Source organism: Ovis aries, chromosome 2 (genome assembly GCF_016772045.2).
Source record: "Ovis aries strain OAR_USU_Benz2616 breed Rambouillet chromosome 2, ARS-UI_Ramb_v3.0, whole genome shotgun sequence".
In the NCBI taxonomy this organism is placed as follows: domain Eukaryota; kingdom Metazoa; phylum Chordata; class Mammalia; order Artiodactyla; family Bovidae; genus Ovis; species Ovis aries.
Window position 1 is genome coordinate 76,776,403 of NC_056055.1, and position 25,871 is coordinate 76,802,273.

General features: G+C 38.0%; 1 protein-coding gene across 40 annotated transcripts in view; it reads right to left on the reverse strand.

Moving 5' to 3' along the window:
* The window catches only part of PTPRD (protein tyrosine phosphatase receptor type D), a 2,474,579-nt gene that overhangs the window by 524,555 nt on the left and 1,924,153 nt on the right, over positions 1-25,871 (reverse strand). For 4 of the 40 annotated variants that reach the window (XM_060410977.1, XM_060410969.1, XM_060410966.1 and 1 more), the window contains exon 1: positions 333-500. The exons of the other annotated variants lie outside the window; for them this stretch is intronic. The gene's annotated coding sequence lies outside the window, so the exon portion shown is untranslated. Of the gene's footprint in view, positions 1-332; positions 501-25,871 lie in introns of those variants that run through there. 40 annotated transcript variants of the gene reach the window in all.

Below are 25,871 nucleotides of genomic sequence, written 5' to 3' on the forward strand. Positions count from 1 at the left end.
ACATGACAGGCAGTGACTGCACCTCATGTGGGATGCAGTCGGTGTTTGCACACAGAGCCACAGCTACGACTGAACTGCACCAAAAGCAACAACTACAGCAACTAATAAAACTGCAAACACAGTGCAGGTCACATAACTAACGGACACAGGCCTGATCTGGCTCATGGATCCATCTGCGTTTCATCTGGAGTAAAGCCTCCCTGACTACCGCCTGGAACAAAGGCCCTTGGATGAAGCTCGCCCACCCTCCACACTATCAGTATTTACACCACCGAGCTGGCCATGATTACTGACCTCCTAGACCATGAGCACCCTGAGGAAAGACTCCTTACCCTGTTCATTATTCCCAGGACCTGGTTTAACCTGCTGCTGCTGCTGCTAAGTCGCTTCAGTTGTGTCCGACTCTGTGTGACCCCATAGGCGGCAGCCCACCAGGCTTCCCCTGTCCCTAGGATTCTCCAGGCAAGGATACTGGAATGTTCAGTAAAAATCTACTGACTGAATTAGTTCACAGAAAAGGACCATTAGTGCTTTGGGGACTAAATAAACAAATATGATATAATTTTTAATTGCTCAACTAGCTAGAACTATTACCCAAATTCAACAAGGAAAAACAGTCCTAAGGTCACTAAAGAATGAAACAATCATTTCTTGACTCCTGTACCCAAAGAGCCTCATGACTCAAAATCATTAATCACTGACAAAGATGAACTTTGTTTTCTGCAAAGGCTAAACCTCTTCAACTAATATATGCTTTAAACATGTGTGCTTTTTCAAAAATGTTAATAAAAATGTTTAGAAAAATTATATTTGCTCCTCCCCAGAAAAACAAAACAGTTATAATTCAGTTTCATCATCTTCTACCACTGAACCTGAATTTTCTTTTCTTGTGACTTAGAAATTCACCTTCCCTACCATACTAACTCCACCTTGACATTCTTACCCCTAAGGCTCTGACAGCGTTTTCTTTGAAAGACATCTGGTCTGGCTGGCCCTGAAGGGAGAAGCCTGAGGGGCAGATCTGCATAAGGAAGCTTCCGAAAGGTCAACCCAAGTGAGGGGAGTCTGGAACATTCCACAAAGAGCGGGTACCTCAACATAAACAGCAGAACAGGCTGATTTTTCTCCTACTTCTACATACGGTGAAAGCAAAACAGAAAACTAAGTACTTAATAGAGAAAGCCTAAAACACAATGAAAATATGCCCTGCACTCTTCTGTTCTTGAAAAAAAGGTATGGAAAGCAGTCCAGGTTACAGACCTGTTGTACTGTTTCTAGCAACTAGAAACAGTGTGAGTGTAAATACAGTGTTTCCCTGGCAGCTCAGACAGTAAATATATACACGCACATACCTACACACATAAGAATCAATATAAATGATTTTCTAAAGAAAAACAAACTAGATCATTCTTGAATAAAAGTAACATTTATAGAACTAGGAAGATTTGGGTAAAGTGTCCCTGTAATTGCTTTAAAAAATTAACAATCCCCTGCTTTAGTAAACTTATGTCCATTAGTCCTATATATTATTATTTTTACTCTTGTAGGAAGACATAATTTCTGTTGATAATAATACTCTCTAATAGATTCTGAAACATGTGGAACTCCTTCAGAAAGATCAGTCAAGACAGATAGAGGGTGGAAGAAGTTTGAAAAGAATTCAATAAACCAACTTCACTCTAATCTTCTAGTCTGTAGTCCACACTGACCTTCAACCCATTGTTAAAGGAATTAGCCCATCCCACTGCAAAGTGATCAACATATAAACTCTTTTGGGACTGTGTGTGCCTTAAAGGCTAATAAACTATGTAAACATACTTTTAAAGGTTATGATCTTGGCATTACCTCAGAAACATCATTTTTTAAAAATGCAGCTGGGCACATCTTCAAGAAAACAGAGTATTGAGTAATAACCGGTAGCCTCGTGCAGACCCAGTCTTGTCAAATAACCTGATCTTTTCTGATGGAGTGACCAGCCCAGTAGATCAAGGGACAACAGCTAGAGACTATTTATATTTGGATTTTAACAAAGCTTTTGATTATGGTCCTCATGACATAATCATCAATAAACTGAGAAAATAGGATCCACGCTGAGCAGCTCTGAAACAGCAGAAGGTCATGCCTGGCAAGGAGCTATCGATGGAGAAGTGTCAGCCTCAGAGGGAGCATAACAAATGCGGTTCCACTGTGGTCAATTCTGGGCAGCACACTGGTGGGTCTTTTTCATTAATGATGTGGGTCATGGAATAATTAGTACCATCATTAAATCTGCATAAGAGACCAGACTAGAAGGAAAGGTTGGGGAAGGGAAGGAAAGAGGCAAGAGGGAGTTACCAGCCATTACAGACTATAGAATCAGAATTCAAAACAACCTTGAGAGTTTGAAGAAGCACAAACAAAATGCATTTCAGGGAACAAGCAGAATGCATGCTATTCTCTTTCCCAACATTTTCAGTTCACAGGCTCTGAGGTCTTCTCACATGACCACGTTAATTCATTTGGTACATATATATAAGACACCAAGATGAACTCTCTTGAATGAGACAGGTTCTAGTTCGTAACATTACAGAAATGGCTTGCTTATTGAGAAAAAGAAAAGAAAGGAAGTGACAATATAAAGGGTGGAATATTACAATAGGGATAGAACTTTGTCCGAAAGACTTTCTTCACAGTCTTTCTCCTCCCTTCCCTGAGTTAGTTTCTTCTCCCAGGTGCTTTCATATTTCTCTTGGCCTTCTTCCTCCATCACTGAACACTACACTGTAATCAGATTTATTCATGTGTCTGCCCTCTAAACTGCTAATCTCAGAAAGGGCATGGGCCATAGATTATGCACCTCTGTATTCCCAGAGCACATTACCTGACACTTAATGGATACTCAATAAATGTTTATTGATTTGGAACTGAAAATAAACTACACAAATGCAAAGTAGGCTTCATGAAACTCGAAGAAAAACTAGACACGCTGTCCTGAAACTCAAGAGTTAATGCCCTCAACACGGACGGAAAGTCAAGGTTAAAAGTGTAGAGCAGGATATCTTCTATGTGTGTGGTGAGAAATCTATATGCAGGTTAGGAAGCAACAGTTAGAACTGGACATGGAACAACAGACTGGTTCCAAATAGGGAAAGGAGTATGTCAAGGCTGTATACTGTCACCCTGCTTATTTAACTTATATGTTGAGTACATCACGAGAAACACTGGGCTGGAAAAAGCACAAGCTGGAATCAACATTGCTGGGAGAAATATCAATAACCTCAGATATGCAGATGACAACACCCTTATGGCAGAAAGTGAAGAGGAACTAAAAAGCCTCTTAAGGAAAGTGAAAGAGGAGAGGGAAAAAGTTGGCTTAAAGCTCAACATTCAGAAAATGAAGATCATGGCATCTGGTCCCATCACTTCATGGGAAATAGATGGGAAACAGTGGAAACAGTGTCAGACTTCATTTTTTTGGGCTCCAAAATCACTGCAGATGGTGACTGCAGCCATGAAATTAAAAAACGCTTACTCCTTGGAAGAAAAGTTATGACCAATCTAGATAGCATATTCAAAAGCAGAGACATTACTTTGCCAACAAAGGTCCGTCTAGTCAAGGCTATGGTTTTTCCAGTAGTCATGTATGGATGTGAGAGTTGGACTGTGAAGAAGCCTGAGCGCCGAAGAATTGATGCTTTTGACCTGTGGTGTTGGAGAAGACTCTTGAGAGTCCCTTGGACTGCAAGGAGATCCAACCAGTCCATTCTGAAGGAGATCAGCCCTGGGATTTCTTTGGAAGGACTGATGGTAAAGCTGAAACTCCAGTACTTTGGCCACCTCATGCGAAGAGTTGACTCATTGAAAAAGATTCTGATGCTGGGAGGGATTGGAGGCAGAAGGAAAAGGGGACGACAGAGGATGAGATGGCTGGATGGCATCACTGACTCAATGAACGTGAGTCTAAGTGAATTCCGGGAGTTGGTGATGGACAGGGAGGCCTGGCGTGCTGCGATTCATAAGGTTGCAAAGAGTCGGACACGACTGAGTGACTGAACTGAAGAGGAAAAGCTATGACAAACCTAGACAGCATCTTAAAAAGCAGAGATATTACACTGCCGACAAAGGTCCATCTAGTCAAAGCTCTGGTTTTTCCAGTAGTCGTGTATGGATGTGAGAGCTGGACCACAAGGAAAGCTGAGCGCCAAAAAAATGATGTTTTTGAACTGTGGTGTTGGGAAGACTCTTGAGAGTCCCTTGGACTGCAAGGAGATCCAACCAGTCAATCATAAAGGGAATCAATCCTGAATATTCATTGGAAAGACTGATGCTGAAGCTGAAACTCCAATACTTTGGCCACCTGATGTGAAGAACTGACTCACTGGAAAAGACCCTGATGCTGGGAAAGACTGAAGGCAGGATGAGAAGGGGATGACAGAGGATGAGATGGTTGGATGCCATCACTAACTCAATCAGTTCAGTTGCTCAGTCATGTCTGACTCTTGGCGAACCAATGAACCGCAGCACGCCAGGCCTCCTTGTCCATCACCAACTCCTGGAGTCCACCGAAAACCCATGTCCATTGAGTCAGTGATGCCATTCAACCATCTCATCCTCTGTCATCCCCTTCTCCTCCTGCCCTCAATATTTTGCAGCTTCAGGGTCTTTTCCAATGAGTCCGCTCTTTGCATCAGGTAGCCAAAATCAGTCCTACCAATGAACACCCAGGACTGATCTCCTTTAGGTTGGACTTGTTGGATCTCCTTGCAGTCCAAGGGTCTCTCAAGAGTCTTCTCCAACACCACAGTTTAAAAGCATCAATTCTTCTGTGCTCAGCTTTCTTTATAGTCCAACTTTCACATGACTTTCACTTTCCATACATGACTACTGGAAAAAACCATAGCCTTGACTAGATGGACCTTTGTAGACAAAGTAATGTCTCTGCTTTTTAATATGCGGTCTAGGTTGGTCATAACTTTCCTTCCAAGGAGTTAAGCGTCTTTTAATTTCATGGCTACAATCACCATTGCAGTGATTTTGGAGCCCAGAAAAATAAAGTCAGCCACTGTTTCCACTGTTTCCCCATCTATTTACCATGAAGTGATATCACCAACTCCTGGAACTTGTTCAAACTCATGTCCATTGAGTGGGTCATCCTCTGAATTTAACTCAGATGACCCACTCAATGGACATAAGTTTGAGCAAGCTCCAGGGGTTGGTGATAGACAGGGAAGCCTGGCATGGTGCAGTCCGTGGGGTCGCAATGAGTCAGACACGACTGAGTGACTGAACTGGAAAGCAGTGGAGAAGCCCTCCTCAGGATGAATGTGGGTAGAAGGTGGGACAAACAAAGCTGATCTGTGGGAGAATTGCTCTAAGTAGAGGAGAGAATAAACAATAGGAAAGATGGGGAAGAATCTGAAGAAGGTATGTTCAGAGAACCTGGAGAACAAGGGGAGGCAGACAACCTGAAGGTTAAGACCAGTAAGAATCTCAGGAAGACTGAGACCAGCAGTGGCCCTCCAGGAGTACACTCTGGTTAGCTGCAGGAAGTCACAATATGTGAAACTGTGAGTAAAAAGCGAAGACAGACATCCAAGGACAAGGATAAGACATGGGAATGGACCTGGAGAACACAAAACCAACTGTGGCATACGCCGGTCCAAGTAACCTTAAATAATAATGATTAAGAAGAGACGTTCTTAATGGAAAGAATGGTGTCCATATAAAGACACATGCATTCATATATAGCATAAACACTGCAACTACTAAGAGAATGCACCGAGGGTAAAAAAATAATAAACACAAGTTAGAAGAGAAATGCTTCACCCTAATCGAGGAGAGGGCTTCCCGGATGAACTTAAAGTTCTGTTTGCATGTGCATTTGTGTAACCTTCTGGAAAGGGTGTTCATTTCAGTAGAGTAACTCCAAGCAAATGTATAAATTTTATCTGAAACTACCACTTCTTATTCAATCAATTCTGTTCTCAAATATGGCCAAATCTGTCTCAGCTTTCTTGTGGCTTCAATTCAGCAGATATATGGGAATTGACCCATGCCACATTTAAAGTGGACATCACTTTATAGAATTTGGCTATTTTTTGCTAAGGTCCATCTCATTTTTCTTAAGGCAAGGAGCAGTAGGAGGGCAATGTGGAAACGTAAGATGAAGTAAACTGCTCATTTGAAAACTCCGCATCTGCTATAACTTGTTTCCCAGTCCACACACCATGTTTCTGCTACTCTACTGCCAGAAATTCAACTGGCTTACCTATAATCAGAAAATGACATGCTACTGTAGCATGTATTTTCCAAGAGAAGCCACACAGTCCAAAATACACAATAATAAATATTTCAGTGAGCTGGATGAGTGCGAACCACTTTTTTCAAAATAGTTTAACTGCCAGGGACACTTCAGATTAACTTAGATAAAAGAACTGGTTAGAAATTGAAAATGAACATTCATAAGTCATTTAAAAAAACTTGAGTTCTAGCTTTACTCAAAACAAAACAATAACCCTAATATAATTCATATATAGTAATGAATATATGAATTGTTACCAATCATACCTATTTTGTTACCCATTTTGTTTGAAACTATGGATTACAATCTTTAAAATATTCATATCAGTTTGAGGTTATGTTGTTTTTTTCCCTCACCTTCTGCACAAAATTATTCCTAAGCAGCTTAAATCACTCTATTACTAGCAACAGCAGTACTGATACAATTTTTTAGTTAAACCATTAAGTTTATTTTGGAGGATCTAATTCCAAGAATCTAAATCAAGGAACCTAAACCAAGGACCTAAACCAAGGGGTGAAAATGAAAAATTACAAACGTGGCTGATTAGAAGAATAGTTATAATAGCCTTTACTGCTGTTTTTATTGAATGTACAAGTGAAATAACCATTAGCCTGTTTTAACCACTGGAAAACACCCTATGGTGGTACTTGACTGATTAGATGCATTTTTGTACACAATTGCTGTGCTAATGGAGCAGACTTTTACCCTATAACAAAGGAAATCTCAAATGTAAGCCTTAGGGTTTATAGTAACTCCAGAATACCAAACCACCACTCAAGGATTTTAAATGAAGCCCCTGCTGATCTGTTTGTTGGTTAAACCCTTTCGTCTCCTCCAAAGGATAACATCACTCACAGGACAAATTATTGATAAACTGCAGAATTTCAAACAAAGATAAGCAAGGAATTAAAAATCCATAACAAGACATTAGCTTTAGGAAATGAGCTTAACATAATATGATCGTTGGTCTAGATCCAGTTTTTCCTTTTGTGTATTCTAACACATAAAGGTCTGTTCAAGACTCCTATTATCACAGTATACTGAAGAACAGAATTGGTTCAGCAATGGGAAGAATAAGATAAGCCAAGCAGCCTTTTGATGGCTGAGGATAATCTATAAACACGAGACACCATGCTGACCCTCGAAGTCATCTCTTCTTACCTCCTCACAAGGGATGGCAAGCCAGCAATATCGTTATAGGGTACAAAACAGCATTTAGGAAAGGTTCCTAAAGGAAATCATTCTTCCATTCAACAGTGTTGCTATGGTAACCAAACCAATCAAGCTTCTTCACAACGGCTTTTATGTCAAGTTCTGTTAGCAAACTCATATAGAAAGTATAACTCATCTAAATTAACACTACATTTGTTACCTTATTAGGGATAGGTGAGAGGCACAAATATGTTTAAAAATTAGGGAAATATGTATTCCTTCCATATCAACATCTTAAATTAGTCAAGTTCAGTCTGTTTAAAAAAAAAAAAAAAAAGCCTCTTGAAGGCACACATTTTGGAACAGGAATAAAAGGAAAGAAATTCACCTGGCAGTACTTGGTCTTTTAAAAATGGAATCTTTCCCTATCTTCTAGGGAACACAAAGAGAATTTCTAAATCTTGCTGAATCTTTTATAGTCATTTCCTTGCAAATAAAAATATGCGTTCAAATACACATGGACTATAGGTATAACTTACATAGAAAAAACTGCAGCATTTACTAACTAGCATTTTTAAGATAAGCAGAATAGATGGAGAAGCAAGGCAGATCCATTTTATTAAAGGATATTTTCCTTCACTATGGCTCGATGAAGCTATATTATTGATTATAGCCTTAAATCTGAAGACTGTTTTATATTAGTGACATGGTTTCACACTAGGTTAACTTCACTTCTATTGGACACTCCTCCTGTTAGTTAAATTTACTTATCAAAAGCATAACAAAAACTCTAACAATAACTTCAGTGAATTTAATAATTTGACACTTAGCTTTAAAGCCAATGGATTTTTTAAGAAAATATTACTTCCCTGTATTGAGAAAATCATTTATATTCTTTTCTTTTAATTTTATTAAGAAATACTAAAAGAAGGCCTAAATCCCCATCCTATATTTTATGTTTACAGAAAGTACACCTTATACTATTTTCACAGAATATAAATGATGGAATTCTTTAGGGCCCCAACAAGGAAACTGACTATGGAAGAAGAGTGGAGCAAGCCTCTGCTCTAACAAACACCTTCAGCTTTAAATAAGCATTGTCTTTCTCCTGGACTCAGTGGCAGAATTTAAAGATTTCTGATAAGCAGCAGCACCAGCTGCTGCTAAGTCGCTTCAGTCATGTCCGACTCTGCAACCCCATAGGACCCCCACAGACAGCAGCCCACCAGCCTCCTCTGGCCACAGGATTCTCCAGGCAAGAATACTGGAGTGGGTTGCCATTTCCTTCTCCATCTGATAAGCAGACGTTGCTCCAAAACACCTCATAACTGTGACCATGTAAGAAAAAATAACCAAGATAAGGGTTTGGACCACATAAAACTCAACTGCTTACAAGTTTTTAAAAGGCTGAACATCCTCAATACCATTAAATATGTACGTTGGTACACAGCTCTCTTCCAAAACAATTGTCTGGCTATGATCTGATGCACTGGTAGTTTGGCAGAAATATTAGCTTGAGTTAACTAACTCTGAATTACAATTTTAAAATCTGAAACACTGCATAAATTAAGATCGTTCATTTTAAGTTCTAGGCTTTTCATATGAATAAGCTACATGTCTGTTTAAAACTTTAGAAAATATCACTTTAATTAACTTTACTTTTAAACATAAAACTATACACTTAATATGAAATAATGATAGCACTTTACATTTGTTTGTCCACTTGAAATTCTATAATGTATATTCTATATCTCACTTTATTTGATCCTCTCTGCAACTGCAGGAGATAGGTATGGAACAAGCAGGGTAGAAAATCAGGCTTAATTAGGTTTAATAACTCATTTACTTATAGTGTTATTCTTCATAATAATAATTTTAAGAACTACTAAGTAAGCACCTATTAGAGGCCAGATACTGTCCTAAGAGCTTTTCTCTTCATTGTTAATATATTTTAAATTATTTATACATGATAACATGTGTATTGTCTACTACGTATTATGTGATGAGGATATTCACATACACGTCTTCAATTCTCACAATAATTTTGAGATACGGTATTTTCATTTTACAAATGAGAAAACTAAGGTTCAGAGGTAATACATAGTCTGCCAAAAGCCACACAACCAAAAACTTTGTTTCCAGAATTCCAAGTCAAGTCAGATCCACTGAATTGGTATTATATTCATTTATTCTAGGAATAGATTAAATATTCACATGTGCTCCCTACAAGATCACTGTCTCTTATACATATGATATTTAATTGTTGCTCACAGAACATTTATGACATAAAACTTCAGACAAATTGTTAATTTGGCTCTGATAACTGCAATTTTGCCTTTCAAGGATATATCTGGCCATTTTTATAGCAATGTAAATGCAGTAATTCTAAACAGAGCTGGTTGTTCTAACATTAAAACAATTATTCATGAAGGAACCAGTTCCCCTGTTTTTATTTAGGAATATACAGTACCCTGTTACAAACAACAAAGAAAGACACAACCAACCAATTTCCACGTTTGACTGCTGTGTTAAATATGAAATATCACTATACCAGAACAAGCTATAGGAAGTGATGTTCAACAAGAGCTGCACTTTCAAAATGAAAAGGCACGAGAACATACTACCTTTAACCCTGTTAGTAATACGTCACAAGCTTTGTATAAAACACCAAGCTTTCTGAGTCCTGACCATCTCATCGCTAATTTGAAAAGATTAATATCTATCAAAGTTTGTCACACACTTGACTCTGTTGAATACATGAAACATATAAAGATTCTAAAGTAATATATTTTATATATTTATATTGATACATTTTACTACTAATGTAATAATTTATACTTTACATAAATGTCTCTTTCTAATATAAAAGGTTAATGGAAAACCTGGAACACATATTGACCTTCTACAGACATCTTAATCATTCCCAATAAAATTATCCAGAAGAATCTTAGTTAAGGCCAGATTTCTTTGTTACCCGACATTGTAAAGTTCTTGATAACTGGAATTACCCGATAATTCTCTCCCCTGACATATAATCAGAGAGCACAAAATGAGTAGAAAGATCCCTCATGGCCTCTCCTGTGTCCTGTTTTCCTGGTCTTCACAATGATACACTCTGGAAGCTAGCCTATTATAAAAGTATAACAGTAACAATTGTCAGTCCCATGACAATTGAGTTGAGTGCCCTTGATTCAAGATTCTTAAAGCAGTCATTTCGCAGCAGACATTTCTTTTGAGGCAATATTTCAGATATTCTTAAAATATCCTTTTCTCTCTGTACTAACAGTGAAGGAGCTATAAATCAATAAATTTTTTAACAGCCAATATAGAAGACAAAATTTGCTAACACTTTACATATATTTATATTTTTATACACAAATTTAATGCAACCGCCTGTAATGCAGATGCAGCTATTATGCCCATTGTTCAGATGTGGAAACTGAAGCACAAGTAAATTAATTTGATTAAAGGTCACTCAGCTGGTACGTGGTAGAGCTAGAATTCTATCCTAAGCAATGAAGTTCCAAAATCCATTCTTTAAACTTCAGCATTTAAGATGAAGGAAGAGTTTTTGCCCTCAATCCAGCTTTTTTGTTTGAAGAAAGGATAAACAGAATATATTCTTACTGTACAAAATATGATCATATTCACTAGCTCATTAGAAAATATTAGGATTTAAATGAAGAATTCTATTTCTCCATGAATGCTTCAGTAAAGCTAAAAAACACGCACTATATAACACACACGCATACATACATTTTTTTACATATTCAATAGGCCCTTTGTATCTGTGGCTTCCAACTCCAAAGGTTTAACTAACTGAGGATTCAGCCAATCTTGAAATGAAAATATTTTGTAAAAAATCAAAGAAAAGTTCAAAAAGTAAAACCTGAATGAATTTGCCAGGTTCTGGAAATTATTTATATTTACATTGTATTAGGTATTATAAGTAACCTAGTGATAATTTAAAGTATATAGGAGGATATGCATAGGTTATATGCAAATACTACTCCATTTTATATAAGGGACTTAAGCATTTAAGGGTTTTGGGATATGGGGGAATCCTGGAGTCAATCCCACAGATAATGAGGAATGACTGTATCCATCTCTGGATCCATAAAGGGTCATGGAGTATAATCACAAAACGCTTTTACTTTCCACCATTCCTTTAAAATCTACTCTCTAGGGAAAGTTCTTCTCTGCCTAAAAAATAAAGCAGTCCAATAACTTTTCTAACTATTGAACAGCATGAGGATGTACAATTACTTTACTCACCAAATACATTCCTAATTAAGAAATGAGAGTGCTCAGTTAAATACATTATCCACAGTAGAAGCATCCTAGTTAAAGCTACTTCCATTTCCACACTAGAGTAGGCTATAGGCCAGCACCCAACAGAAAAGGATGTCAGTCTCTTCTTTTCCTACTTCTCCTTTCTTCCACTACTACTTCAACGGACAGCTACATTTCTCAACCACCAGGCTGAAACAGTGAGGAGGAGGAAACTTAACAGGAATGAGAATATTTTTTTTTTAGTTTTTTATTTTTTAAATTTTAAAATCTTTAATTCTTACATGCGTTCCCAAACATGAACCCACCTCCCACCTCCCTCCCCACAACATCTCTCTGGGTCATCCCCATGCACCAGCCCCAAGCATGCTGCACTCTGTGTCAGACATAGACTGGCGATTCAATTCTTACATGATAGTATACATGTTAGAATGCCATTCTCCCAAATCATCCCACCCTCTCCCTCTCCCTCTGAGTCCAAAAGTCCGTTATACACATCTGTGTCTTTTTTCCTGTCTTGCATACAGGGTTGTCATTGCCATCTTCCTAAATTCCATATATATGTGTTAGTATACTGTATTGGTGTTTTTCTTTCTGGCTTACTTCACTCTGTATAATTGGCTCCAGTTTCATCCATCTCATCAGAACTGATTCAAATGAATTCTTTTTAACGGCTGAGTAATACTCCATTGTGTATATGTACCACAGCTTTCTTATCCATTCATCTGCTGATGGACATCTAGGTTGTTTCCATGTCCTGGCTATTATAAACAGTGCTGCAATGAACATTGGGGTACATGTGTCTCTTTCAATTCTGGGAATGAGAATATTTTTAAGCGGCTGAAGTTGGTAGATGACCACATATCCTCAGGTTCTGGCTGATGCTAATAGCTTTTTCTCAGACCATGACTTCTTCACAGGGCACTCATTCCTGGAAGTCTACCCCGCTGTTACACTTAATGTAGGTGTTATCATCTCCCCTACCCATCACACACTCCTTACACAGCCCTTAGGAATCCAGGGCAAGGTCTGTTGAGATTGTTCCTATCTCTTGGCAGCAATCTAAACAGGGCCAAAGAGGGCCTCATCTGTCTTACAGGTGGGCCACACCTTGTCCACAGGAAAGAGGGAGATCAATGCTCACAGTTACCTCTTCTTTCCTCTGCTTTGTGATAAACAGCTAGCAGACCTGCTCTTAATCCTTTTAGATCTTCAAAGCAGGGATAACTATTCACCAGATCCTTTAAACTTTAGGAAACATACAGCTTTAAAGAAGTTCCTTTGATTTTTTTTTTCCTAATTGGTTTAGACAAGGTGCTGGAAAAGGCACTCAGAATAGCTCTTATCAAAAACCTTGTCTTTGTGAATTCCATCCTTAAAGCCTAGCCCCTAAAACACTTTTCCAATATTTCTTTTGAAAATCAGTCTCTCTGTTTGGAATTTGAATATGGTATCCAGTGTCTTTCTACTCTGGATCACAGCCAAAGCTACCATTTTAATATTGTTACCTATGTCCTTATAATTAACCCTATGGCCATTGTGATGTTATCCAAATTAAGTTTGAAATCAACTTCAAACCATAAGTTAATCTTTTCAAACATTTTATTATGCTTATTGTTATTGTTGTTGTTGTTTTTTTTTGGCTGTGCTATGCAGCATGTGGGATCTTTGTTCCCTGAACAGGAATCAAATCTTCATCCCCTGCCTTGGAAGCACAGAGTCTTAAACCCTGGAACACCAGGGATGTCTCAACCATAGGTTAATCTTAAGTAAGATATATTTTAGACACTGGTGTTACTGCTTTAAGAAATATATTAAATATCAATTATGAATATGTCATTATAAAGGAAATCTCTGAGACTAATTTGATAGTTTACATTTTTACTCTTTGTTCATTAACCTAACTGTATTTTCCACACATATGTCTTGCAAAATAATGACTCATTATTACAGAAAAATTATTAAGAAATTAAGTGACAAATTACTGCACGGATACATATCATCTTCTACTTAGGCTGTATTTCCTTAGTCTGCTAAGAAAGCTAAGCCAGGAACAAAGCAAGAGGTTTTCAATATTCTGTGATCACATGTAGCTGCAGGATTGGTTGCCACCACTGTGCTAAACATGAAAGTCACTGCAAAAGTGGAAACCATGTTTTCAGTCATTTCTATACTGTCCTGCTTTTTGTTTTCCTTAGTAAGCATTTTCCAGCTTCCATTATTCCTTAGATGCACAGGTGGTGACACCCCTCCCATGTTTGTATTCTGTACCAAGGCGCGTCACTGCCTATTTCCCCAGTGATTTAGGACATCTGTCCTCTTTGACCTTGCCCTTGAAACAGTTAACTGCACACCCTGGTAATGTCTGTGTTAGCCAGGGTTCTAGAATCCTAAGTGCTATAAAAGTAAATGTAGACCAAGAAATAAAAGGCTATAAGAAATCGGAATAAAATGTTAAAAGTACAAACCAATATAAACATGTGTTCTGTCAGGGAAAGTGCACTTTAAATTGCCCACAGCCAGGCACTCACTACAATTTAGTAATTCTCCCAGAGAGAGTAGAAATGTTACATTTATCCCTTGGATAGAAGGTTAAGGACAAGCTTAGTGAAGACTAAAGTTAAAATACTTCCACAAGACATGGGTGAAATGCAATGATTTAATGTGGTAAAATCATTTCTTAAAAAAGGCTTACCTTTGCTTCTATGCTGTATCAATGATAATAAGTGATGTTATTGAGGACCTATTTCTCCTAGACGTTAATCCTTATAACCCTCTGGTGGGGGTATATTTTACTCCCATAAACACATCAGGAAACACAAGCTGACAGAGGTTAACCAATGTGCCCAATGTCCCACAGCTGACAATGGAAGATGAGTTGAATCTGGTTCCATTAAACGGCAAAGTTCCGCATCTCCCAAAGCCTGGTGTTGTACTCAGGTATGTTAGGATAAGGCAGTTTAACAGCTTAGAGAGCAGGAAGTATGTACAGGCTTCTGCTTCTCTACACTAAATCCAATGTTGACACAGCCCATATTATGATCTTTCTAAGACACACTTCTGGTCAGGTCAGTCCTCTGCATGAAATCCTTCAATGCTTTCATATCTACATCTGAAGAAAGAACAAATAAATGTCCCAGTAACATTCCAAACACTCAGGGTTCTTTTTCCATCCTGCTAAACCTAACAGGCTACTCCCCTCAGCCTCCTCTTGAATCCCTCTTCTTTCTTGGTATCCTACTATGCAATACTATCCCAGTTGTCTATTATTTGGGCAATTCTTTCCCCGGCCTCTTACAACTTGTACTTTCTTTGCCTGGCCTCTAAATACTGGGTGTCCCACTGACCCTCCCTTCTTGACATTTCTGGGTCATTCCGTTCCTTCAAACCTAGCTTTATGTCCCAATGATTCTCAAATTTTCATCTCCATGAAAACTGCACCTCTGATCTACAGATTCCTACAATACACAGTTCCCCTTTCCCTGAATATTTCACAGGGACCCCCAAACAAAAGTCTTCCAAAATGACTTCCCCATCTCCCAACATGTCGCTTTGCCAGCTTTCCCCATCTTGGTACACAACACTATTTCGGGACAAAAACCTGTATCTATCCTCAGTTTCTGCTATTCCTCCTCCACCACCACATACCGCTGAAGGATGGACATACCCCAGCCCATCAGAAATCCTCTCTCAACTGCCATCACCATCTCTCAGCTGGACTGCCTACAACAGCTTCCTAAATGGTCTTCCTATGTCTGCTCTTGTACCTCCCAATCTATTCTTTACACAGCAGCCAGAGTGATCTTTTTAAAACAAAGATCCAATGTGTCTCTCCTCCATCTACAGCCCTCCTTTCTATAGTGTCCCACTGTGTACTAAATGAAATCCAATCTTCCCACCAAGGCCTGCAGACCCTGAGCCACCAGACCTCCTGACCAGCTCGCTCCAATCTTAATCAGTTTCTCTACAAGTCCAACAGCCTCTAGCCCAGCTGGTTTCCTTTCAGTTCATCAAACAGCTATTAATATTTCCTGCCTCTTGTCCTTTATATACACTGATAGTACTCTCTATCCATATCCAGCTGATTACTTCTCAACCTTCAGATCTGCTCACATATTGCTTCTAAAAAGAGTTTACAAGACCAAGATTCTAAGAAGGCAGGCAACACTTTATTTTTCTTTCTTGTCAAAGGCATGAAGCAGTTTATAATTGTATGTTGGTAAGTTCTCCAATGGAAAGAATGGTATCTGCTTAGATCACTAGTAAATGTTCAGTACTTAGTGTCAGTCAGTTCAGTCGCACAGTCGTGCACGACTCTTTGTGACCCCACAGACTGCAGCATGCCAGGCTTTCCTGCCCACCACCAACTCCCGGATCTTGCTCAAACTCACGTACATCAAGTCGGTGACGCCATCCAACCATCTCATCCTCTGTCATCCCCTTCTCCTCCCACCTTCAATCTTCCCCAGCATCAGGGTCTTCTCAGGAGTCATTTCTTTGCATCAGGTGGCCAAAGTACTGGAGCTTCAGCTTTAGCATCAGTTCTTCCAATGTATATTCAGGATTGATATCCTTTAGGATGGACTGGTTTGATGTCCCTGCACTCCATGGGACTCTCAAGAGTCTCCTCCAACACCATAGTTCAAAAGCATCAATTCTTCAGTGCTCAGCTTTCTTTATAGTCCAACTCTCACATTCATACCTGACTACTGGAAAAACCATAGCTTTGACTAGACGGACCTTTGTTGGCAAAGTAATGTCTCTAGCATAGTGCCTATGATATATAGAAGGCATTCTAATAAATAGAAATATTAGAATTCAAAGCCTTCCTTTGAGACAGAGGGAAAGGGGCAGGGCACAACCATTAGCCGCTGTGCTGAGTTGCTCAGTCATGTCCAGCTCTTTGCAACCCCCATACTGTAGCCTGCCAGGCTGCTCTGTCCGTGGGGATTCTCTCCAGGCAAGAATACTGGAGTGGGTGGCCATGTCTTCCTCCAGGGGATCTTCCCAACCCAGGGATCGAACCCAGGTCTCCCACATCGCAGGTGGATTCTTTACCATCTGAGCCACCAGGGAAGCCCATTAGCCACTGAGGGTATGACAAAAACTGGTTACAATCCATTAGTTCCAAGATGACAGAAGACTGGACTTACAGCAGACCCTGAACCTCATTACAGACTCACTGCAACACATCAGCATGCTACGCGGCACTCCCACAGGGGCCATGACAGTTCTGGCAAACCACAAAAGACCGAAAGGTGGCCAGTGACCCAGCTCCTGGAAATTTCTGCCCCTCCACCAAAATGGCTGGAATAACCCACCCACCTGTTGACCTGCGAAATTACCTAGTCCATAGGAACTAATCCCCCCCTATTTTGGGGGACCTTTGCTTGGCAGCCTATTCCAGAGACTCACCTAAGACCCAGAACATGATCATCCTCCTGTAACGGCATAATCTGGTCCCTGACTACCACTCCCAACTCTCCAACCCCTACTCCCCTTCCCATCATACCTTTCAAAGACTTGAGGGTGACCCAAGGAACACGCCTGCTGGGCCTGTGCGGCTCCTTCTCCCTGGAATCCTCTTCTTCTCCTTGTTTAAACTGGTAGGTTTCTGCTCACTCCTGGGATCCAATTCTGAGATCTTCAGAGAGTACTCTCTGTACTTCTCTCAGAGTGTACAGAGAGAAGATCTCAGAATTGTATCATCTCCAATTTATATTTCAATTCCCAAAGCTCAGCACACTCTATGGTAAAGGAATAAATGAATCAACCCACCAATCTATTTGGTACTCAAGGAATTTTACTTTCCTGCCACAAAAAGTCACCAAATTCCTATCCCCCCCCCCAATCCTAGACTTTACAACGTAAATCAAATTACCATTTACATCTCAAAACAGAGCACACCTTTGACAGACAGGATACTTATCATGTCTCTTCACTCAAAAATGTACTCATTCTCTAGAGGTTATTGAAATTTTTGAATTAACTAAATATGGTTCTAAACCAGTTAACCCAAATACCTAGATGAACTTGAATAGGATCCATTTAAAATAATGGGCCTGAAATTAGGTAGAAGAGTTTCTTTTTTGGAAAGCTACATTTTCATAATTATTAGTGTAATACCTCAAAGTACATTTCATTAGTACTTATCGCCACCCTAAAAATAATAATATGATAAGATATTTAATAATGTGGTGGGCACTGAGATCTATTTTGCCAGCAACTCCATTATCTAAAAAGGAAGCAAACCCTATGAAAGTCTGTTGTTTGCATAATAGCAGGTGATGAATTTCATGCGATGATTATGAAACACACAGGACCTGGAACGGAATCACTCCCATCTGCAAAAGACTGATATTCAATACTTTGAAACTGGTGACATTTAACATGAGCATGTTAGTAGTACTATAGAACAATCAAATATCCAAAGTCACTAAAGAATATACAGAGTTGTTAAAGAATTGGTAACAATTTCTATGGAAGTTGCAGAATTGGTTGTCAAAAGTGAGATGGTAACAGAGGTTATTATTGTCCATAAATTTTTAAAACCATGAAACATAAAACATCAAGGACATGTTTGTTGGGTTCACTGTAAATCTTTAACATTTGCAACAGGATACAATGAAGTCATATAACATTTCTGAAATGCTACACTCAAGTAAACTGAAATAACTCAAGACATGAGAAATTTGTTAGTATTTTAGAATCACTCAGGGCGTTTTCATCTTTAGAGCACATGTCAGCAAGGGTATTCCATATAATGTAGCACTTGCAAAAAAAAATAAAAAACAAATATTCTTAGAAAGACTCTACCATACTATACTGACAACACCATATGTCCTGCGCACCCTTTTTACATTTACTGTTGAGCGCTTACCAAGTTGAATAAATACTTACAGCGTGCGATGTAAGATAGGAGGAGAAACCACAAGGTAAGTAAGGTTTGCTAAAATTTTTAAAAACTGCACACTAAATCCCTTAAAATGTAGACTCAAAGTCCTGAATCAGACATCTCCAAATACAAACAAAAAAGAATTCATACAAGATATGTCTTTTTCATCCAAGTTAGAATGAATTTGATGATTCTGAAAACACTCTGCTATTCATCTCAACAGTGAATTACTTTTATGAGTCAACGGTATTGTAAACACTGCAAAACCTCAGAGAGAGTTTCACCCAGCAAAGATCATTTACATATACTAATTTGGCAAAAACTGCTTTCCAAATCACAATGTTTTACAAAAGCCATATTCTACTTTTCCTTTAGTGCTTTTTTGACAGTTGGAAATGGGTACAAGTTGTAATTTACTTGCATCCGTTTCCTACTTTAGTAGTGTCCAGTAAAATCATTCAAACAGCATGACAGATCAAAGGCAATACTGAAAAGTGTTTCCAGTCTTCTGAGAGCTATAATGTGCACTGAATGCAAATGGTAACTGATGATTAAAATATATATATGATATATACTTATATATATAATATATACATATGCCTGATGAGTACTAGGATCCTGTAATATTGTTACGTAAAATTGTGTGCATTGATCTAGTAATCCCCAACGCTCCTAATCTGACTTTAATTTACCTTAATGGAGGATTGCTTTGGGAAAAATCCTGCAAGACAGTGAAATCTGATGACGGGTAGTCGTTTGTTTTCATAGTCATGAAAGCAGAACCACAAAAAAAAATGTGTTTTTCATTAAAAACATTCCACAATTTGAAAATTATGGGGGAAATAGGCAATGAATCACAAGGAAGAGAGAAAGTCAATTATGGCGATTACCAAAACAGCCACACAACATTTCAGAAATGCCTGACTGAACAGGGTCACAATACACTTGGAGTTATGTGAAACAGAAAATTAACCAGTGTTTGCGCCCAGTGTGTGTGTTTTGTTAACAAAGTGATTTTGATTGAGTTTATGGTCACATTGCAGGATCACAAGACTTCACAAAGAGGATTACTTTAAATATGAAATCTTTCAACTGTAAAAGTAATCATGTCTAAAGGAGGTTGGATATTAAATATTTCTCTAAATTGGAGTTATCTCTCTTTTTCTTTTCCAGGTTGCCTGAGGCTTCATTTTTTCCATGAACTGAATAACTACACATACCCTGCAAAGAACACAAAATAATATCTTAAATGAAAAGAAATGCAACCCTTCACTTCATATTGGTACTCTCATAAATTTAATAGCCACTGTTCATTATACAGAGAGCTACATAACAAAAAGACATTTTCTTTCCTATTCTAACTTTGCACAAGAAAAAAACAATCAGTAGTACAACTGACCTGATATAATCTCTGTGGGCCCTAAAAATCTTAACAGTGGTAACATATCCAATTCATCTAGAGGCCACAGCCACACAGCTAATAGTGAGAAGAAAAAATAACAACAATCAAGGTTTAAAGGTTAAGATAAGATGTTTACAGCTTTTCTGACTTACTATCTAAGAAGACTTCGCTAAAATTTAATCTTATTGGATGGTACTCCAAGAGGTGATTATCATGGATCTGAACATGTGACCTTTGAAATTTTGCAGAATGTCTGAGCCTAGCTACTTGTGGTTATCTATAAACCTTACATACACGAAGTGACAGGCAAAAAGATGGAGACAGAATTGGGTCCAGTGAGTATAAATGTATTTTAATTTATTCATTTATCACCTTAGTAGGTCTTACGTAAGAATTCTCATTATCCTCTAGATTCTGTAAAAAAATTTCAAATAAGCATGGTGAAAGTGAAAGCGTTAGTTGCTCAGCTGTGTTCAACTCTTTGCAACCCCATGGACTGTGGCCCACCAGGCTCCTCTGTCCATGGAATTCTCCAGGCAAGAATGCTGGAGTGGGTATCCACTCCCTTCTCCAGTGGATCTTTCTGACCCAGGGATCAAACCTGGGTCTCCTGCACTGCAGACAGATTCTTTACATCTGAGCCTCCAGGAAAGCCCATTAGCATAGCAATTATAGCTAATAATACTGCATCAGATAGTTCAATGTTCCTAAGCAAGCAGATCTTAAATGCTCTTACCACAATAAAGAAACAGTAATTAGGTGATAGGATGGAAGGGTTGGAGAAGGAAATGGCAACCCACTCCAATACTCCTGGCTGGAGAATCCCAGGGACAGAAGATCCTGGCCAGCCACAGTCCATGGGGTTGCAAAGAGTCAGACACGACTGAGCGACTAACACTACGACAGGATATAATTTTTATATCCAGAATCTTATAAGAAATTTAATAATTTTGCAAAATATTTTTGTTAAACATCTCACCACCTTTTATAATTTGTTCTCATTTGTTTCAGAAATAATGTTATTCATTAAATGCATTATCTCATTTAATGTTCACAGCAATATTAGGAGGGAAGCAGGTGTTCCTGTCTTTCCTACTTTAGAGATAAGAAAAAGGGGATCAAAGAGGCTATTACATAGCAGGAATTTAAACTCCAGTCCATGTAGAGAAGATACAATGAGCTAAGATCTGCAAAATCAAAGATTTCTAACAAACACACCTTCGAGCGTTCCCTCTAGAGCTTTGGACAAGACATTGAAACTTTGCATTTTTCAGATTTTTTGCTATATAAAATAAAGGCAGAAAAGAAAGTGAATACAGAATTGCTTTATAGCAGGCAGCTTCGTAACTCCTGAATTTATGGGGCGGGGGCGGGGGTGGGTAGGGGTGCGGGGGGCGTTATTCAAAGCACATAACAACTCGGAGCAAAGCTGGTACTTTTGCCTAAAGGGGTGAGCATGACTGAACTGAGGAATCCAACTGCATGGAAAGGGCCAAGTTGATACTATCTAAGTTTTGAAAGGACCTGCAGGTTACAGTGAGTTAATCAGGAAAGGCAGTGGTCTAGGCAAATATTCAATCGGGGGCCAGTGCTGCAGACCCAGAGAGTCAGCAAAGCAGAGCTGAAGTGTGGGGTGGATGGGGGGACTGGCTGGCCTTGGCCCTTCTGTGCATAGACATGCCCCAGAATCTTGTCACCAGCTGGAGCAGGGGTGAAATCAGAGAGCAAAGAAGGACCTGGTGCTTCACTGCAGGTCTGGGGGCACAGAGAATCCGGTAAGTCCAGAACTGTAGCCTCCATAAACAGATCTAAGAATAAAATTTGCTTTCCAAAAGAGCTGAGGAATGCCATCCCAGCAAAGGCCTGTCTCAGGATACTGCATTCACTAGTCTCTCTGCCTACCTTCTTTCCCAGAAAGTCACCTTCTCAGATACCCACCTTCATTAAAAGAGCCCTGTTCCCACCTCTCCCCACACACAGTCATTTATATCCCTTCCAAGCTGTTGTCTTCATAGCGCTTAATCACTATCTCATTTATTTTACACACTCTTGTCTGTTTATTGCGATTGATTATTCCCTACTGGAATAAAAGCTCCCTAAGAAAATAATCTCATCTTTGTTGATGCCTACTGTATCTACAATGCCTAGATCCATGTCTGGGACACAGTAGGAACTCAATAAGTAGTTATCTACTTAATACAAAGATAAATTTCAAAGCAACATTGTTCAAATGCCATTCTTCATTTGCTAGAGTTTGGGGTTTTATGGGCTGCTACATGTTCTATGATATACATTAAGAGATGGCTAAATTGGTAAATAAAAATAAATATAATCAAAGTTAGTGACCTTGAAACTTGTGAATTAATTCAGGCGTAAATACTGCTCAAAATGCAGAACTTGAATGTTTTGATAATTTAATAGGATACTGACAAAGCAAACTACAAGATATGCTCTATTTCACAAAGAAAGGGAGCCCTTGGTACATCTCTAAAAGACCAGAGTTACTGGTTAATCACTAAAAACCCATACTTCTCATGGACTGTTTTCTTTCTTTGGTTAAAAATAAAAAGGTCTTTAATGTTAGGACATCTACAAAACAACTGATATGTACCACGTTGCATATGTGCTACGTTGCTTCAGTCGTGTCTGACTCTGTGCGACCCTATAGACTATAGCCCACCAGGCTCCTATCCATGGGATTCTCCAGGTGGCAAGAATACTGGAATGGGTTGCCATATCCTCCCTCTAGGGGATCTTCCTGACCAGGGATCAAACCCACCTCTCTTACATCCCTTACACTGGCAGGCAGGTTCTTCACCACTAGCACCATCTGGGAAGCCCGATATGTACCACAGATATAATAAAAATGTTGCCTTATAAAAATACAGAAATTAACTTTCAAACTCTCATCTTTTATACACAATTCTTAAAATAATTTTAGGTCCTAAGTGCAGAATTTTAATATGCTGTTTTTCTTCTAACCATAAAAAAAACTAACTGAAACAAGATTTTGAAATCATGAAAATTGAATTTGAAGTCAAAATAGGAATTTTCTAGGTAGACAATTATCCAGTATCTAACTTTAAAATGAAACAAGACTGTACCATTTAAACCAAAAGTAGTTTTATTTATTTGCTTTCTTATTTTGTTGTGAGGTTGTAAAGAGAAATAAGAAATTTCAAACTATAGTTAAACATTTGACTACAATTAAATTATATATTATACATATACACACATGCATGTATATAAATGTGTATATATATAATATTACCATGTCTCAGAACATAAGTAATTTGCATGATATTATGTCAATTCTGATTTAAGGTTTCTTGGTTTTTAACTCAAAATTTTAGGGTCAATTAAAGTTCACTGTAAAAAATAAATCAGAGAAATTAACAAAGAATAATCTATAACATAAACACAAGGGGTAAGGGTTCAGTCCAACCAACCATAATAGCAGGAAAAACCCACAGTAACTGAAGGACTATTATAACTGACTCATTCATGGACCTACAGAAAAATAAAACTGAATGAGCAAACCAGAGATAAGCCTTGAAATATCAACGGTTTCAGATTATTTTAAGGAACATTGCAAACTGAGGAAGGAAGGAATGTTTAGTTTGAGGATAAGTAACTGGCAATTTTTTTTAAATCTATTTAAAATCTTGCCCTATATTACAACTATTTGTCCCTTACAGATGATTTGAAGGTAAGATTATTAAACTACATTCCTCCCTTTGAAAACATCCAGATACTATGAGCTACTTGGAAATGTCTCACTTTTAAAATCGGCTAATAAGATCCTTTTGAAATTCAACTCAAAATTAACTCATGCAGATCTTTTTACTGAGCACAACACTTTTCTCTAATAAACTGCTTGAGACTAAAAAGATAGCATTTATATATAGCGACAGAAAACACTGATTAAAAACTGGCCATTTAACTCGACATCTTTAAAAAAAATCTGTACACATATAACTTTACATTGGAAATTTATAACATGCTCTACTTACACTTTTTTCTAGCAAAGCAGCACTTGCTTTGTGAGCTAGAATTAAACATGATTATATAAATAATAATCATTTAATACTTTCAAGTACTTTACCACTTATATAGGAAATCATGTAATTAAAGAACAAATACCAAGCAGCAACAAAGAGAATAAAACACCAGAAAAACAAGATGAAAATCTCAGGAAAAGAGAGAAGTCTCCACTTCTGTCCAAGAAGTACACCTCTTGTACAAGGAATAACAACACAGAAAAAGATCAACTATTTTGACTATATAACATTAGAAATAAAATTCCATATGTAAATCAATTACCAAAGTAAGATCAATAAACACGCTCAAGACACACTTGTTACAAACATGACAAAGAGTTAAAATGCCTAATATATAAAGAATGTGAACTAATGAACAAAAATTCTTAGGCAAAGGAAATGTACAGATACTTCATATAACAGGAATAATTCCTTGCAAACAAACATTAGGGAGAAAGCATCACTTCCATAATTAAAGAAATTCATATTAAGACAATGAAGCAATGCTTTGCTTTTTAAATCAACAAAATCTAGATGAAAATTTTTAAACTGACCAACTGGAAGAAAAACTCAGTAATTACTGGTAGCATTATTAGCACATACATCCTTTCTGGAACACGACCTGGTGAAATGTTTCAAAAGACATAAAAATGTTCATGTTCTTTGACCTAAGGATACCACTTTATGTGTCAATACTAAAAGAAATAATGCAAAATACAGAAAAACCTATCCTGATTAAAATGTTCCTCAAAACGTTGCATTTGGAATAGTGAGGGAAAGGTGGCGAAAAGAACAGAAACAATGGCTACTGACAGGAAAATAGATAAATCTAGTCAACAAATTACTGGGTAGCCATTAAAGATGACAATCATGATGAGGCAAGATGAAAAAATATATATTTATTTATGCCAAAATAACTCACAAAGTGCTAAAAAAAACACAAGCTCACCATACAGTATGAAGGTCTAGAAATTTTTCTCAAGTCAGAACAGTGGGTTGTTTTCAAGTGATGGGATTATTAGCGACTTTTTTTAGTTCGCATCTAACTTTCCTATAATGAGGTTATACTACTGTTATGACTTAAAATAGACAAATAAAAGTCAGCATATAGAAATGTGTAAACAATACCACTTGACCGCTGTATTAGAGTAAAATATTAGAAAAACTACTTTGGGTTCATGCTCTCTTTCAAATCGCTTCACTGTAACCCAATAAAAAAGTAAGAAAGACTTTTCTTAGTCTGCTATTTGTCAAACATACCCAAGTAGAATGTTCCATATGTCTGTGCTTTTCCGTTCTCTACTCTGAGTGTGAGCTATCATCGGAGCTCAGTATTTAATTCAGTAAGACTATAATTACATACATTTAACATACTAAAACATAAACTACACATTTCTGAAACCTAATCATGCCCATCCTTAATTTTTTTTCAGATAATTAAACAACTGAAAATGATAAATTGGCCCTTTAACAGACTTAGCAACCCTTTGGCACCAAGTACATCAATTAACTATAGTACCATATCAGACCAATATTGTATCTCCTACAGTGCACGTAACAATATGAACAAGAGACTCCCATCATGTCACCTGAACTGAGAGTTCTTACGATCCTTTCTGTAATGACAAATTTAAGTTCTACGTTATTACCTGTGTCCCACAACGGCCATGCGGTGGGGCTGAGGAGTTAGAATATTAAATCTCTCTGGGGTGAGAATGTGTGGCTGTTTCATACAGCTTCTACCCAATCCTAATAGTCCTGTGATCATCAAGGTTTAGATCTGTAATTACAAGAGGACCCTGATTTTCACCT